This window comes from Pelobates fuscus, chromosome 3 (genome assembly GCF_036172605.1).
Source record: "Pelobates fuscus isolate aPelFus1 chromosome 3, aPelFus1.pri, whole genome shotgun sequence".
NCBI classification, from domain to species: Eukaryota; Metazoa; Chordata; class Amphibia; order Anura; family Pelobatidae; genus Pelobates; species Pelobates fuscus.
Window position 1 is genome coordinate 106513179 of NC_086319.1, and position 14825 is coordinate 106528003.

The following is a 14825-nucleotide window of genomic DNA, read 5'->3' on the forward strand; positions in this document are numbered from 1 at the left end:
GGACCCACCGGGGCACTGGAGGTACGGGGGAGGTGCAGGGGACACTGGGAGTGTGGACTCTTTGGGTGGGGGGACCGCAACAGCCCATGTTGCCCCCGAGTGCCCACCGAGCCGCGGTGCTCGCGGGGGGCGGCCTGGGCCAGGCTGGGGGCCGGCCGGGACCTGGCAGCCGGGGAGGCAGGGGGGCGCTTGATGCTCCCTGACCTGCATGGGAGACCCGACAGCTTTGCATGTTCACAAGGGCCTTGCACGTCCTCAATCCCACACAGTCAGCCAGACCAAGCAATCTTCTGATGGAACATATCAGACACCAAACCTGGAACTTGAGCTATACCCATGATCTTTACTAAATCACTATATGCCAGGCAAACTTCAAGGCGTATTCTAAGCATAATTTAAACGACTTTAAGTATAACAAGCGCTGAAGCGCGATCTTTACTATATTAATATATGCCAGGCAAATTTCAAAGCGTATTTTAAGCATATTCTTTAACCCCTTAAGGACCAAACTTCTGGAATAAAAGGGAATCATGACATGTCAGACATGTCATGTGTCCTTAAGGGGTTAAGCAACTTTAAGCATATTAAGCGTCTGAGCGCGATCTTTACTTTTAACACTGTTTTAAGTTTATGTACCTATCGAGCACTGTAAGCTTATACATTCTAATTACACGAGTTTGTTTCTTGCATGTTATTCAAAAAAAAAAAAATGTGCCATTTACACTGCCACGTATTTGTCAACCTATGAAAATGCCTGCAGATGCTGTCGTGGCTCTGCATGACTACTGTTATCTGATGCACAAATAAAATAAAGAATTAAAAAAAAAAAAAAATTCTTGGGTCCAGAAATTTTCTATGAGGTTCAAGTCAGGTGTCTGTGATCGCAACTGTAGAATTTCCCAGGACTTCTTGCAACCAAGCCATGGTGGAATTTGAGGTATGCTTGGGACGATTGTCTTGATAGAAGGTCCAATGATGCCCAAGTTTCCGCATCCGCACAGGCAGCATGACTTTTCTCCTAGGATTTTCCTGATACTTGGATTAATCTATCCAGCCTTCCACATGCTGCGGGATGCCAGTGTTAGAGGATGCAAAGCAGCCCAAGAGCATCACAGAGCCACCACCATGCCTAAATGTACCCAGCGTGTTTTATTCAGCATATGCTTCATTCTTCGTTTTCCAGTGCTGTTAACTTCTGATTACTGGTATTTGACCCTTGCCTGTGTCATCATTTATGAACCTGTGCCACCTGACCCGACTTTCTTCATTCTTTCCATGCTTTTGTCTGGCTCTCATCTGTACTGTGATCTTGATATAATTGTATCCAGCTTCCTGCTGCATAGGGAACTCCATCTGCTACACCTAACCTTGGTTCTGAAACGCGTAAGATATTGACTTAACTCTCATGTATTGTAAGTGCCAATAAAGTTGTTTTATTGCTTGAGATAGCAGTCATTTTGTCATGCTGTTTTCAATCTCGGTATGATTTTCCTCTTGTATTTGGAACTTGTAATTTTCTTCCTGGTGCCAAAGTTTATTTTGTCTATAATCTGGCGTTAATAGTATGCACTATCTATTTTTTTCCTTTTTACATAAAACAAATGATCTCAGTGACACATTTTTCCTATATTTATATTTTACAAAAATGTTGGGGGAATAAAACCTTATATCTATTGGCATCACAGCTTCCAAAATATGACATCAGTGTATAAAAATATAAAAAACAATCTGTACAACATAAGGCATTGCTGTCCACCCTTGTCTCTTTCTGCCAATTAGAATGCAGTCATAAAATTTGTTTAACAATCTACATAGGAATAGGTAACCTTCGGCACGCAAGATGTTATTGACTACATCTCCCCTGATGCTTTGCCAGCATTATGGTTGTAAGAGCATTATGGGAGATGTAGTCCCCAACATTTTAAGTGATAAATGTTGCCTACCCCTACTATAAGGTGAGGGAAAAGGAGGGAGAGCTCCCATTTACAGTGCTTCTACAAATATGCTAATGGACAAAATGGAACAGTGGCAGAGATAGGAATTGAAAAACAGGCTATATTTGAAAAAAATAAAACACACACTGGACCACAGGGAAAAGTAAGGTAGGCATTTTATTATTATTATTATTATTAGCATTTATATAATGCCAATATATTCCACAGCGCTTTAAGAGCTACAAGTTGTTCATCACATTTCCTGCAGTTTGTCACCACCAACCTTCTCCCATCCCACTTAATGTCATGGGCTTTTGTCTATCATTAATTTTGGAACAAGGAAACGTGACAGTCATTGAAATGATTGTTTTATGACATTAAACCCTTCATGATTGATGGCTTGTCTAAACTCTCATGCCACAAATAGATATGTATAGTCCATAGTTTTAACCCCAAGTTAATTTAAAAAAATATATAATAATATTTAAATGAGGGCTTTTTATTTCTTAATGCAATTACTTACTGTGCAGCCTCCATACAAAATAATCAGTTTTAGTCACTGAATTCAGGTCAAAAACGTTTAAAGTGTACGTGTCATGCAAGAATAGAATGAGAGCACGCATAATGTTAAACACTGAGTCTAGGAATTGTGATAGCCAGCATAATAGCATATATATAAATCAGATTTTGTTTAATTTGTTTAATTTATTTAGTTTCATTAGTTTAAGCTTTTTTTTATTTTACTATTATTATTTTCTAAACACACATTTTAATACAATACAGGCATTCACACAATTATCTTTGTATGCAGGTAAACAATGGTTCTACAAAGAGAGATAAAGACAAATAAAAGACACTAGAAATAGACACAATAAATTAATTAAGGTAAAATTATCGCAACTAAAGAATCTCAATATCCAAAATTCTGCTTAAAGGGGAACTGTCTCACATGAAATCAATTAAAAATACTTTAAAACACGTGGTAACCTTTGTCATGCAACGCTCCATTTTATTTAAACAGGTATCAATGATTTACAAGTGACATCGCAATCCAGCTCCGTCCAGACACAGTCATGGCACACATTGCAAATGGGTCAAAGAAACAGACCCCCCTATCTCCTCTCCTCCTACCCCCCCTCCCTCCATTTTGGGGGAAACCACTTGAAGCATTTGTTGTGTTGAGTTATTTCAATTGCTTAGACTCTCCCCTCCCTGAACAACCAATTGCAGCCGGGGAGGGAGTCCAGCTGTCTCCACTACCAGTAACTCACTCTGCTGCTGGGGAGGGGCACTAACTGCCGCTGGGGAGGGAGGTCAGCTGTCTCCTCTCCCTGCAAAACAAACTACCACTGAGGAGGGAGACCGATACTCTCCTCTCCTTGGAGTACCCACTGCTGCTGGGGAGATGGACTGACCTAACTCAGGCTTCCGTGTGGAGGGGTGCCGACTATCTCCACTTCGAGTAACTTCTACTGCCACTGGGGTGGATGACTGCTCAAAGCCGCTCCCAGTTGCTCCAACTGCTGCTGACAGGAAGGCCGACACTCTTTGCCACCTGTATCTCCAGCTGCAGCTGGAGATTGAGGCCGACACTCTCTGCTTCTTGTAACACTGAATAGTACTCGGTTTTACAGGGAGCAGAGAGTGTCAACTGTCTCCACTCCCAGAGTTGTGCTCTGCCGCTTGGGAGGTAAGCCAACACCATCCATTACCGGTAACATAAGTCGCCCCAGGGGAAAGAGACCAGCTATCTCCGCTTCCAGTGCTGTGATCTGCCGCTGGGGATCAGCTCCAGCTCCGTGACTTCTGAGAGGTTCAATAGATCTTCCTGCTCATCCCAGATGCTCCGGAAGAGAGAACTCTCTGGGTTCCCAAATTCTATATTGTCCTCAAAACACTTCTCTCCTAGTAACTCACTCTGCCGCTGGGAAGGGAGACTGACACTCTCCACTCCTGGTAACTCAAGCTGCTGCTGGAGACGGAGACCAGCTATCCTCACTCATGGTGATGGGATCTGCCGCTGGGGAGGGAGGCCAACACACTTCTCTCCCAGTAACTCACTCTGCTGCTGAAGAGGGAGGATTATACTCTCCTCTCCCATGTTTGTAAATTATAGCAAATCACCAGTATCTGAGGCCCACGGCTGTATACAGTGCAACAGGCGTACATAGTCCTGCTCAAGCTCCCACTCCAGGGTGGCAAGAAAGGTCAGACCTGGCTCCAGCTCTGTGACTTCTGAGAAGTTCAATAGATCTTCCTGCTCATCCTGGATGCTCCAGAAGTGAGAACCCTCCGTTTTCCTGAATTCGATATTGTCCTCAAAGACTTCCACAGAAGACCAAGGCCATGGTAATTCTCCCCTTCAATACAGGCATAGCTGGATCACATGCCACCGCAGGGCACGGCACAACTGAAACTTCTGTCATGACAAGCACATCGAGTTCCCTTAAACCATCAATAGATACCACACTCAAAAATGTAATGCTCAAAATAAGTTATTCTGAACATTAAATTTTTGAGAGCTGTATCTATTTTTATGATTTATGGTTTGGATATTGAGGTTTAGTCAAGGGAGGGCAAATTCGATACCAGCACCTAATCACAGCCGAGTGCAAATGTCTATTTATTTTTTTGGTACAACAAGTTCTCTTACCCATTCTTCCAGGTAGCTGGTCTCCCAGGAACGGCATCTGCAACTCAAGTTGCTTCCATCCGCACTGTTTTGTAGTTAGGAGGAGCTCGCTCCGGAAGGTTTGAATCTTCTCGAGGATCTCCTTGCACAGGTCGGTTCAGATCGCCGCCCTCCATTCCACTTCTTTCCCTGCTGGGATAGGGTCATCATCCCAGCACAGAACCTCTGGCAGCTGCTACTTGTCAGGATCGGGACAGGGATCCAACACGCAGAGTACAGACAGTAGAAAGGTACGTATACCGGACCTTAGAATGGCCGGACTAACGTACGGAGATAGAGAGAATGGTCAAAGGCAAGCCGAGGTCGAGGGAACGAGATGACAGGTAAGCGAGGAACAAGCCGAGTCAAAGGGTAACAGAGATAAGCAGAGTAATACAAACAAGCCGGGTCGGAACCAAAAGGATAACTGGAATACAAGAGCGCTGGGTGACTAGACAGGCTAGAACCACGACAGGGCAATGAGCAAATGGAAAAAGCACTGTTAAATACATTGGCTCAGGAGAGTAGACACGCCTCCGACGAGTCCTGATTAGTTTCCAGACAATTGAGTGACAGGTCGGTCCGGGTTGGCATCATGACGTCGACTGCTGGGCGTCGTGTTACAAAAGGAAGTGGATCCCTCGCGGCCGGCGTGTAAATGACCGGAAGGACCGCGAGGAACGGAGGAAACAGCCCTTTTGGACGGATAAACTTCTAAGTCTCTACCTCTCTCAAAGGTAGAGACTTCAGGTACCCTGACAGTACCCCCCCTCTCAGATACGCCCACCGGGCGGAAGGAACCGGGACGAGATGGGAAGCGGGAGTGAAACGCCCTGCGGAGGCGAGGAGCATGAACATCCTCTTGAGGTACCCAACTCCTCTCCTCAGGACCATATCCTTTCCAGTCGACCAGATATTGTACTCTCCCCCGGGAGATTCGAGAATCGATGATAGAGTTGACCTCATACTCCTCCTGACCCTCCACCTGAACAGAGCGAGGAGAGGATACCGTGGAGGAAAATCTGTTGCAGACTAGCGGTTTCAGCAATGAAACATGAAAGGAGTTAGGGATGCGTAAGGCAGATGGGAGAGCTAGACGATACGCAACTGGGTTAATTCGAGTCAGAACCCTGTAAGGTCCAATATAACGAGGACCGAGTACCATTGGGAGTATTGGAAGGGTTAGCACAGTAATATTTAGTACAGGCTTATAAAATAGCAATGTGCATGTAGAAATGCAAAGAAAAGATCAATATCTTAAACTATGACAATTAAATCAAAATGACGTCATGGTAATGCTCATAATATAAACAAGGCATTCATACGCTTTGATAGACATTTTTTTAATTAGAACTACAGTGTCCAGCAGCAACATTTCGACTGCTTCAAGCTTGAAAAATACGTTTGGGTCAAAACTTTGCTGCTGGACACTGTAGTTCTAATAAAAATGCATATTTAAGCCTAGGAGTGGCTGGACCTTTTTTTGGTGACTATTAACTATTATGTTGGGCCTTGATGCTGGCCCCAGGCTTAGTTGCAGCCAGGCTTTTATTAATGGATTGAGTAGAGTTCCATTTTTTGGTTCTTAGCATAATACACAATATGACATATGAAAACCAAGAGTATCTGATTTCACAAATGGTAATTTGAATTTGTCATATACTAAAATGTCTCAAAATGAGACATCATCATACACCATCTTAGCAAAAACTAACTGAGTAATCATTTTTACCAGTATTTTGGGGGAAATAGGTGTGTATCCTCCTCCTGTTCTTTGATGGTTGAAAAAAAAAAGCCTATTTAGGATTTACCTGGGATGTGGGTAATCCACAATCAATATTTGATGTCAGATTTCACAAGACTATACATTTTTGAAGGATCACTATAGTGTCAGGAAAAACTATAGTGCCCTGAGGGTGCCCCCACCCTCAGGGTTCCACCTCCTGAGGCGCTGAAGGTTAAAACCCCTTCAGCAGCTTACCTTAATCCAGCGCCGGGCTCCCTTGGCGCTGGTGACCTCTCCTCCACCGCCGACGTCAGCTCCCGAGTGGAGTGGAGTGCGCATGCGCGGCAAATGCCGCATGTGCATTCTAACAGTCCATAGGAAAGCATTTCTCAATGCTTTCCTATGGACGTTCTGCACGCAGGATGCGAATTTCGCATCCTGCGTCGCAGATGCACCTCTAGCGGCTGTCAGGAATACAGCCACTAGAGGTTGGATTAACCCTGCTATGTAAACATAGCAGTTTCTCTGAAACTGCTATGTTTACATGTGAAGGGTTAAAACCTGAGGGACCTGGCACCCAGACCACTTCATTGAGCTGAAGTGGTATGGGTGACTATAGTGTCCCTTTAATGTTTCATACTCCATAGCTTCTAGAGGAAATCTTTCTATATGATTTTGATACATAGAGTGAAATTATATCGAGCAGTATTCCATCTGACTGATCCCATTATTGTACAGTAAACAGAAACATAGTTTAAGCTTGTTATGCCAGCCTGGGGTTGCCCTAAAACAAATAATACATAATTAATGTGCTCGGCTGCAAGTTCACTTGCTTACACAAAGTAGCAGAATGTAAATTATGCAGAACTTGAGCTTCAGTTTAAATGGACTGTAAAAAGGCCTCCAAGTGACACTCACACAATCCATTAGAAACCTCACTCAATAGATGGTTAATACACAAAATGAGAATTACCTTTGACAAGTTCTAACTCTTGCCTTGTCACTTGGGCATAATGTTCTATATATACATTTTTGGATCTGTAATGGCAAATCACAATCGCTGTCAGCCGGTGGGGGGGGGGGGAGACCTAATGCGAATGCTTGGCAATGGCTGCACTCGCTTCCTCATTGGAAAGCATTATTTAATGCTTTCCTATGGGGGAAAATCTGACACTGGAAGTCCTCATGCAGAGCATGAGTAAGTCCAGCGGCAGATACCGGACCAAAGGTCCGTTTCAATTCAGGAAGTTCCACTAGGGAGGAGTTAACCCTCAAAGGTAATTATTGCAATTTGTCAGAAGCTGTAGGGTTAAGGGACATGGGATCAATGAACTGAAGTGGTCTGGATGCCTACAGTGTCCCTTTAATCCCTTAAGGACCAGACTTCTGGAATAAAAGGGAATCAAGACATGTCACACATGTCGTGTGTCCTTAAGGGGTTAAAGCTGCCCATCTGTTTACACAGACCTAGCAACACCTCTCCTGACTGTGGCTCACACACAGCCTGCATTAAAACAAAATGTTTTTATTTTCAGACATTAAAGGGAAACTATAGTGCCATGAAAACAAAGTAGCTCCCTATACAGTGGCGCACACACAATCCATGGTGCCCCGGTGCGAAACTGATCCGTGCCCCCCCCCCCCCCACCGGTCCCCCCACACACACATACAGACACACACACACACGCACATAGATACATACACACAGACACACAGACACAGACACACACACATACATACAAACAGACAGACACACACAGACAGACACACACACATACATACAGACATACAGACACAGAGACAGACACACATACATACAAAGACATACATACAGTCAGACACACATACACATACAGGCACACATACATACATACATACATACATACAGACAGGCACACACACACACATACATGCACAGAGACAGACACACATACATACAGGCAGACACACACACAGACATACACACACATAATATTTAAGTCACCCTCCTGTTTCTTACCTTTTAGGTGCAGGAGGGTGACTTTCCCTGGGTCCAGTGGTGGCTCAGGTGGATGGGAGTCCTCCTGCGCGGGCTCTCTGTATGCTGGGTGGAGTGACGTGCGGTCACTTCCACCCAGCTTGTGATGTCATCACAGGGGGCCCGGTCACGCAGTTAAAGCGCCCAGCGCTGACCGGGCCCCCTTACAATCCATATCCATCGGGTGGCTCTTAGAGCATGGGCCACCCAATGGGCCCCTTGGACGGCGGCCCCGGCGGTTTGCCGCGCGGGCCGGGTCCGCAAATGGTGATAGCGGGTACCCAGTTGCAGGGGTCCGCAGGGCGGCCGGGCCCCCTGGAGTGATGGGCCCGGTCGCAACTGCGACCCCGGTATGTACGCTAGTGCCCCTATAGTGCCCCCCTCTCTTGTGCACACCCTCCACCCCCATGGTACAGAAGCATCTGTCACTTATCTGATTCCAGCACCAGTGTCTGCTGGCGCTGGTTCAAGCTCTGTTTCCGCCCCTGCAGACGTCGACGGTGGGGAACCTAATGCGCATGAGCGGCTGTGCCACCCTCACTTTAGTACTTCCCCCAAAGCAAAGCAAGGGTAAGGGACCTGGGACATTGCACCCAAATCATTTCAATGAGCTGAAGTGATCTGGGTGCCTATAGTGTTCCTTTAATTTGCTTTAGAAGTTTTTATCTCCTGTTATGTAAATTTCACTTTAATCACACACAGGAGGCTCCCGCAGGGTAAAGGAAGCTATTAATAGAACAGGAGATACGACATTCTAAATACAGTAACCTAAAATATCTAGGTTCTTTTTCAGGAAATATTTAGGTAGCAAGTTATATACAAGGAGGTGTGACTAGGGCTGTATAAACATTAACCCCTTAAGGACAGACGACGGATATATTCCGTCATGATTCCCTTTTATTCCAGAAGTTGTGTCATTAAGGAGTTAACTCCTAAATGGCAGAGAATTGAACAGTGAGACTACAGGGGCATGATAGATGTACCAAAACTGCTTCATTAAGCTAAAGTTGTTTTTGTTTATATAATGGAGCTTTAAGTGACGAAACACACTGTGTCAATGTGACCAAGGTCTGAAGGTAATGGTGACTGGTGTTATTGTTGTGATATGCTATTGTATTCCATTTTAAGGTTGAGTGCAAAAAGTGGTTATTTTTTTTATAGTATCGGAACATTGGGCAATATTATTTCTGTGTATAGCAGTATTGATTGAGTATCTGAGGGTCTGAATTCCCTTTGGAAATTGAAGAAAATAGTTGGCTTATTGAAAAATTGAGAAATAACTTATTAAATCCATCCACAGTTCAGTGAAGTCATACTGTTGGGAGTGGTATTCTATTTAATTACATAGGGATCATTTTACGGTGTAACACTATTGTGCTGTAATTCTATTTTGCATTTACCAGTATATTCAATGTGTGAAAGTAGCCAGGAAACCATGAAACAGGGAAGTAAAATGCTGATATTAAGACAATAATAACAAACTACATGCTTAGTAGAAACTAGAATCAGATTAATGTGTGTGTGAACAGATTGTTGGTCCAAGGAGAAATTAGATTGCCCTTATTTAGTTTTTCATCCTCTTTGTGGCATCATTGTCCATTGTTACAAATTGGGAGGTTTAAAGGGAAATTCCAGTGCCAGGAAAACGATCCGTTTTCCTGGCACTGGAGGGTCCCTCTCGATCCCACCCCCCAATCCCCGGTTACTGAAGGGGTGAAAACCCCTTCAGTCACTTACCTGAGGCAGCGGCGATGTCCCTCGCCGCTGTCTCCTCCTCCGCACCGCTCCTCCTACTGGCTCCGTCGGCCGGCGGGCGAGACTGATCCCGCCCACCGGCCGAGGAGACCTAATGCGCATGCGCGGCAATTCCTCGCATGCGCATTAGGTCTCCCCATAGGAAAGCATTGAAAACTAATTTCAATGCTTTCTTATGGGGAATTGAGCGACGCTGGAGGTCCTCACACAGAGTGAGGACGTCCAGCAATGCTCTAGCACAGGTTTCCTGTGCTATGGACCAGGAAGAGACCTCTAGTGGCTGTCTAGTAGACAGCCACTAGAGGTGGAGTTAACCCTGCAAGGTAATTATTGCAGTTTATAAAAAACTGCAATAATTACACTTACAGGGTTAGGAGTAGTGGGAGTTGGCACCCAGACCACTCCAATAAGCAGAAGTGGTCTGGGTGCCTACAGTGTCCCTTTAAAGATTGAACTCGGTGGACTTGAGTCTTTTTTCAACCTAAATTATTATGTCATTAAAGTGCGAATTCCGAGAAAATTCAAAGTGAATTTCAAATTTAACGTCAGAGCTGCTAAATGGAAAGCATAGCAAAACTGAATTTTCCTTGAATTCTAGGAATAGAGTGAATAAGCCTGTATTTAATCACAAAAACATAGTGATGTTAACCTGGCTGCTTTTCATATAGATCCAGTGATTTCTTTCATTCTGCAAATTCCAAATCCAGAAAAAATGGCATCAGGTTGTAATTTTCCAGTTTCCAAAACGACTCCAGGACATGATATCACATGCAGAGAACACAGATATGCCCCATGATGGACCTCAAACACAGGCACAGCATGAGTTTACAAGACTTACTGTCATTTTTGGCCATAGATAGTTTCATAATTATGGATCTATTTATGTTTAAACTCTTTATTTAGTTGTGTTTTGTTTTTGTTGTTAAAGACATAAGCAAGAGGTGCCTTTATGGCTTTTTGCAGTTACAATGATATTGACGTTTTGTTACAAGGTAACACAGTAACAGGAGATAAAAAAAAAACAGAAAACGGTAACAGAGATTACCAGAAGTTTGGTATCTATCTATCTATAAAACTATCTAATCTATCTAATTCGGTCTTTGCTATGGATATCATTTCCTTACATTCCGTACATGATTACATATAAAGGTTTTCGGGTTGTCTAAGGATATGTAGAGTAATAATTATGGATTTGTATATATAAAATTGATGTTATGGCTAAATGTGCATAGATGATTGTACAGCGCTGCGGAATTTGTTGGCGTTATATAAATAACATAATAATAATATGATGGCTATCATTCACCTGCTCCTGTTACATGATTCTTTTAATGGGCTGGGGGTATACAAATTTTGGAAAATAATAAAGCAATTATCCCAACTAGCTCAGCTTGCAATTGGGTCATGTAACTATTGTAAGCAGTTGATCAATATTGCACACATATTAGGTTTGTTGATGTAGATTTCAAGGAAGCTTGCATTTTACCAGGTGATATGAACAGTTACAAATGTTTAAACAGCGCCATCTGCTGTCACTCTATGGGTACTAATGATCTTGTGCACATCCTCAAAACATTTCTCTGCATGATCTATTATTTGACAATGTTCTCCAATATTACACCTTCAGTATGTTAATATATTACATGGAATACTTGATTACTTCTATACTTGAAAACAAAAAACAAATACACTAGTTGGACCTACCAGGTGTGTTGGTCCAGGGCTTAACTCTTACGTCAACTATAGAAATAATTAACAGTTCCCAAAAGAAAACAGATGGGATATGCTACCTGGTATAGAAATTAGAACAGAAAATAACCTTGTAATGCTTAACTGGTACTAGTAAAATAAATGGTCAGTGAAAAATTAAAATTTAAAAAAAGGCATTACTGATCTGTCTAGTGATCACTTAGACTCTCAGATATCAATAAAATAATAGTAGGAGTAGAAAAAGAGCTTTATTAAAGTGTTTGCCAACTAGCCCCTCCTATATTATTATTACTATTATATGCTGGTTAGCACATATAAGCGAGTCAGCAAAAGGGAGATAGCAGGCAAGAATCCTAAATAAACTTTATATACCAGTAGCAGTTAAAGTAACCACCCTTTCCAAGATCGACAGTGATAAGGAATACAAAATAATATCTCGTATGTATACACTTAAAGGGACTCTCCAGTGCCAGGAAAACATATTCATTTTCCTGGCACTGCAGAACCCTGCAGTGCCCTCCTCCCTCCCACCCTCCATCCCATGTTGCTGAAGGGATTAAAACCCCTTCAGCGACTTACCTGAGTCCGGCGCCGATGTCCTTTGGTGCTGGGTCAGGCTCCGCCCACGCTCCTCCCCCGCCAACGTCAGCCGGCGAAAGAGACCTAATATGCATCCGCGTCAATGGGCGCGCGCGCATTAGACCTCCCCATAGGAAAGCATTATTCAATGCTTTCCTATGGGGATTTTGGCGACGCTGGAGGTCCTCATGCATAGCGTGAGGACGTCCAGCGTCGTTTAAAACAATTTTTGTGTTCTAAGAACACGGAAGTCCTTCTAGTGGCTGTCCACTGGAGGAGGACTTAACCCTGCAAGGTAATTATTGCAGTTTATGAAAACTGTAATAATTACACTTGCAGGGTTAAGGGTGGTGGGAGTTGGCACCTAGACCACTAGAATGGGCAGAAGTGGTCTGGGTGCCTGGAGTGTCCCTTTAAGTGGTAGAGTAAACATGTAGAGTAAATAGGCTTAGCCTCCATGAGGATCAATAGAAAGGTATAGCATAAGGTAGAGCTATGCAAAGATCCATCTCTCCCTTTAAAACTGACTAGACAGAGTAAATGAAGTTATAACAATCTATATCTATATCTTTGCATATCTCTACCTTATGCCATACTTTTCTATTGATCCTCATGGAGGTTGAGCCTATGTATTCTACATGTTGTTGTTGTTTTTTCGTTTTCAAGGTTTATAAAAGTGAATTCACAGCAAGCGGAGATGCTTTGTTTGTTTAGAGTGTTGCTTTAAAGAGGTCCATCGCTTGTGATGTTGGTATCCAACAACATCCCTAAAAGACAGGACTATACACCGGCCTTATAGGAAATTTAACATATCTGGACCAATAAAAAGCCAATGGGGTGCAGACTCCAATACCCAGAGAAAGGTTATTTTTTAGAAAAATATCAATGAATATCATCATAATTAGTTGCTCTAGCCATATATACAGGGAAACCTGCAGAACTAATGAAGACAGACATGTCTGTTTCAAACACACTCCACTTTAAGTAAAATGTCTCAATTTTTATTTTATTTTTTATTGCATATATATATATATATATAACATGCATATTTTCTTTGGGGGTATATACTATATCGTAAAATATATATATATTTATTTCTATATATATTTTTTTTTTCACGATTTAGTATATACCCCCAAAGAAAACATGCATGTTTTTTTCTACATGATTTCTTTTGGGTGTATGAAAAAAAAAAATGCTTGAAAAAGCTGTTAGACTGCTGTCTGCCGTGTATTAAAACCCTCTTCCCTATCCCCAGCAAAGAAATTCTCCATTCTTATTGAAAAGCCTCTGTGCTAGAGATACATTTGCAGCTTTCCAATGCTTCTCAAGGAGTTGTAGTACAGCTTATTGAGAAGGGGGAGGGGGCTTGTGCACTCTAGCCCAATTGATTGACAGTCAGGGAGGTGTTTCTGCCCCAAATTATAAAGGTGTTAATTTCTATTGAAATCAGCACGTTTATAAACTGTTGAAAAACAGCAGATTTGATTTTACATTAGTCCTTACCATGACAATACATTTTATTTTTTTATTTTTTTTATTGCAACTAAAACTAGTGGGGAACTGCCCCATCTGCCCCCTATGGTGCCAGCCTCCACCGATTTAAAGACTGCAAAGACAATGCCTCTTGATTGGTTTAGTCTCATTCATTCCCTAAATTGCTGTGGATAAACTGTTAAATAACAAACAGAAATAGAAGTAGTCCCTCGGACAATTTAATAATCAGGTGAGAGATTCAAATGTGGAACCAATAAAGAAACAGGTGGTCTTGCATGTTGCTGGCATTTCTTGCTTAGTATTGATTACAAATGACAAGGGCAGATACAGGGTTCAGCAGCACAATGGTAATAAACTACTGAATATAAGTATATTATATATACACTCTTCTTGGTTTATTGTAAGAAACAGATTGCCTGTTTCAATTCAGGGAACATATCTACAGAGAAACGAACTTTTGATCCCTGTGTATGAAGAATCTATAATCTGTGGCTGTATGGGGGAGAGATGTGCAAACCGTGATAAGCAAACAAAAATAACTGAATATAATGAAAACACAAAAACAATGTATTTCTTTTATATTACAGTCCTATTCACTCTAGGATCTAAAGCAGTGATGACAGACCTATGGTGTGAGAGCCATAACAGGCACAGAGAAGTCTAGTTTGCCAAGTCGCAGGTACTCTTCAGGACAGTACTACTGTAAGCCAACATAGATGGTCAACTTAAGGCACATCGTCAGAGGTGATCCTGCTGCCCCCATCAAAATCAGCAATATATTAAATTTAAAAAAAAATATTTCTTGGTGGTAAGGTAGTGGGGCGCATGGTCTGCACTTCTGTCTGATGCAGACCTCATCAATATCTCCCTGGTGGTTCTCAGGACTCAGTGCGAGAGTCAGGGCAGTTGACGGGATTCCCAGCCTAATTGCCAAGT